Genomic DNA, 4,193 nt, shown 5'->3' with positions numbered 1-4,193 from the left:
AAAAGGTGTAGGAAGTAAGTAGGCTGAACGTAAGTAAGTAGGCAGACTTATTCTCCTTTGTAATTGGATCCTCAGTCCTAAAGTTGAAGGATTCCAGAAACACTGATACGTTGTGCAAAAAAGGAGCATTGAAATTCAGAGTCACTGAAGTTTACTGTCATTCCACCAACCGAAGAGTTAAAAAGAAAAAAACACCAATACCAAAGACGCCACCACCGTGTACGTAAAAGATAGTTATGCCGTATGTGTGAATTTCCTCAGCAATAGATAAGACTGGCACTTAAAAAGGGTGAGGTGAAATGTTTGAAATGCCACAGAACTGGCCTTGAAGTAATTTTTCAAACATTCAGAATTTTGGATGCTTGTTTTTCTAAATTGGCCATGAGAGGCTTCCTTTTTGCAAACTAGACCCATGGAAAGTTTCAATTTTTAGAGTCACCTTCTAAGTTACACATATGCAAAAATAATCAAAGTACAGGGACAGCATTTTCTTTTCATCACTGTGTAACTTAAAAAAAAACACAGCAATGTGCGTTTGGCTCACACACCATGAAAACTTTCATCTTTTACTGGAATCTGTTAGATCAGAAGGATAATTTTACAGAAAGATGTGAATGAATGGAAACATGCGATCAAACACTGAGTTGGCTCTTTTTCTCTTCTCTTTTTTTTTTTTTGTGAAGTCACTTTATTAAAAAGAAAAAAAATAGGTGTGCTTCAAACCACCACAAGTGAAGCAAAAGACCCCTCATATATGTTTAAGACTGGTAGAAATGAGTGAGAAAATCAAAACAATTCACATTTATGAACTAAGGGGAGGGTGCATACACTCTTGGACATTTAATTTGAATGTATGAGGTAGAAAGATTTATTTTCCAATTATTAGTTTATTTTAGTGTTCTCTAGTGTGTTTTGAAGTACAAATGGTATTTGTTCAGCTTCCCAGCAGCTCCCACGTTCCATTAGGAAAAGCAAGATAAGCAAAGAATAGAACCTCAGTCAGTGTCAGAGTAACAGAAGCATTTTAATAAATGGGATGTTTCTGCTTGGTTTGGTTTCTTTTGATATTTGGTTTTGTTTGATCCCTTAAAATGTCATATCTGCTGTAATGTGGTCATTTGGTGCCGGGTCGAATTGAATAAAGTACTCTGCTACCTGAATTGAAAGAAGTAAACATCTATGAAAATGAGTCATCAAGATAGAAAAAAGTAAGTTTTTCTTTAAAAATCAAGATGAGTACTTCACTTACTATGAAGGTAATCGACCTGTGGTCAGTTTTGCCCAGTCAAGGAGTACGTTTTATATAGAACAGTATACATTTGTGTCATAGACATGTAAATCATGAACATAATGACATGATGATTCACCTTTAATGTGGTGCTACAGAAATGATTAGTGCTGAGTTTAAAAATACCATTTTACTGACCTGACCTTTTTAAGGAATTAAATGTTTCAAATAAGCCCTTTGAAAATAATTGACTATATCCTTGGATTCTAAAATAATGTCCACTATATGTTTAATAGAATGTATTTAATAGAAATCATTCTAAAATCTAAATGCCCATACTACTGTTCAATAAAATCCACATTTCCCTCCTTATCGTGAGCACATAGCTAGACTACGTTACTCAGCCCTTCTGGAGATTCAGTGTGGCTACTGATCTTAGTTCCAGAGGGTGAAGTTTTTCTTTTCTTTTTTAAAATTTATTTTTGAAAGAGAGAGAGAGAGAGAAACAGAGACAGAGCACAAGTTGGGGAAGGGCAGAGAGAGAGGGAGACACAGAATCCAAAGCAGGCTCCAGGATTTGAGCCATCAGCACAGAGCCTGATGCAGGGCTTGAACTCAGGAGCCATGAGATCATGACCTAAGCCAAAGTCGGACACGCAACAGACCCAACCACCCTGGTGCCCCTAGAGGGTGAAGATTTTAAGATCTACTTCAAACAACCCATGCCCCTTTGAACTCTTCCATTCTGGCTGAAAGAAAGAGGACCCAGTAACTTTGGAAGTCAGCTTTGTAAATGGTACAGGCTCTGCCAATAGGTGTTCCAAACCAATTGCATGGAGGAGGATCCTCCTAACACCCCACGTTCCTGCCTAAAGCTTTTACATGAGCATGGAACAGACTTCTACTGTGTTTGGACCATTATACATCTTGGAGTAAACTTGTTACTATATTGAGAATATCCTAAGGAATACATCATCTTTATCAAGAAAAAAAAATCCTAGGGGCACAAGGGAAGCTCAGTCAGTTAAGCATCTGATTTTGGCTCAGGTCATGATCTCACAATGTGTGAGTTTGAGCCCTGTATCGGGCACTCTACTGGAGCCCCTTTCAGATCCTCTGTCCCCTTCTCACTCTCTCTCTCTCTGCCCCTCCCCTACTCGTTCTCTCTCTCTGTCTCTCTCTAACTCTCAAAATAAGTAAACAAACTTAAAAAAAGAAAAGAAAAAAATCCTAAATACAACATTTTTTTTGGAAATTTATTTGGATATCCTAAATACAACATTTTTTTTTTGAATTGAGGTCCAGATCAAATACTTTTACAAAATGGCCTAATTCTCACTCACTCCCCCCTACTGCTACTCACTCACACCTCATTCTCCATCCTTACTCCACCACCGTATTTTTAACCTCATGTACTTTGAGAATATAGAAGCAGAAGTGCCCTTACTTCATACTACGTTAACCTGCCGCGTTCCCCACCTGTCAATCCATATGTTTCTTTCCCTCCTGTTTCATCAATAATAACAAAAATGTAAAAGCATCAATTAGGTTCTGTGGATAAAGGCTTAATAAAGTCCATTCCTTTGGACCAGAGAACTTGAACTTCATTTAGAGCTCTAACTCTGTTTGTCCGGTATCTGATAAAAAATGGTATGTAATTATTGCTTATAACAAAAGTAACACCCCTGGGACGCTTGGGTGGCTCAGCCAGTTGAACATCTGACTCTTGATTTCAGCTCAGGTCATCTCCTGGTTACTGAATTCAAACCTTGTGTGGGGCTTTGTGCTGACAGTGCAGAGCCTGCTTGGGATTCTCTCTCCCCACCTCTCTATGCCCCTCTCCCTCTTTCAAAATAAATAAATAAACATAAAAAATGAGCCCTGAGAAACTACATGTGAATGGGATGTAGCTTTAGTCCTCCCTGAGTATGGTGGCTCTTATAACTTGTACGTCCTTTGTGCAGACTCTGGCATCTACACCTACAGAATTCTGACAAGAGCTATCACCTTCTGTGGAGCATGAGTTTTAAAGCCAGAGTGACACTTGCATCTCCTTATGTGGACTCCCCTCCCAGTCTTTGCACTGTCATCCAGGGGCAGGACAGCTACTGGATGGTTGTGTAGACTGCTACACGGTCTGCTTGCCATAAGGACACTTTTAGAAGGAATGCCTATGTTGCCCTTCTGCCAAGTTGTCCTTCCTGCATGTATCTCTCTGAGCAGCCTGGTCCTAGCATGAGCCATGACAGTGTTGTAAATGTGAGTGCTTAGTTGAAGCCTAGGAGTTCCCCTGATGAGCTGTGTACATCTCTGATCTAGTCCCCACTCTCAGCCCTCTAACTGTTGCCAAGCAACCACGCCACATTTACTTTAGTAGAACTCTGGAGGTTTGCTCTCTCAGGAAGGTAAATAGAACACACTCCAGGGTGGGAGAAATGAGCCACAGTTGTGGGTAGGAATACTGTACTGAAATATGGTATTGGAATTTGCATACCAATTCCTGAGGCTCCTGAACCCTCTTCTGCCAACTGGCTTCCAGAATGTTGGCAGGGGACGGAATCATCCCTCTCTGGGTGAACTGGACTCAGCTGGCAAGAGGAAAATTGCAAAAATTACGTGCTCAGGCAGAACACTTAATAGTGTAAACTAGTCAGCAAGTCTATGAGATTCCAATCCTGTTTTCAGCATTCTACTCTTAATATGAGCAGAAAATCATGGATTAATTGCTATATGACAAAGTCTTAAAAAAAAATCAAGTTAGGAGTGCCTAGGTAGCTCAGTTGGTTAAGCGTCTGACTTTGGCTCAGGTAATGATCTCGTGGTCTGGTCCGTGGGTTCAAGCCCCGCATAGGGCTCTATGCTGACAGCTCAGAGCCTGACCCTGTTTCAGATTCTATGTTTCCCTCTCTCTCTGCCCCTCCCTCACTCTCTCTCTCAAAATAAATAAACATTAAAAAAATTAAAG

Source organism: Lynx rufus, unplaced genomic scaffold (genome assembly GCF_022079265.1).
Source record: "Lynx rufus isolate CCGP_SWC_20201006 ecotype Redwood Valley unplaced genomic scaffold, mLynRuf1.p SCAF_1, whole genome shotgun sequence".
NCBI classification, from domain to species: Eukaryota; Metazoa; Chordata; class Mammalia; order Carnivora; family Felidae; genus Lynx; species Lynx rufus.
Note: the sequence above shows the minus strand (reverse complement) of the source record.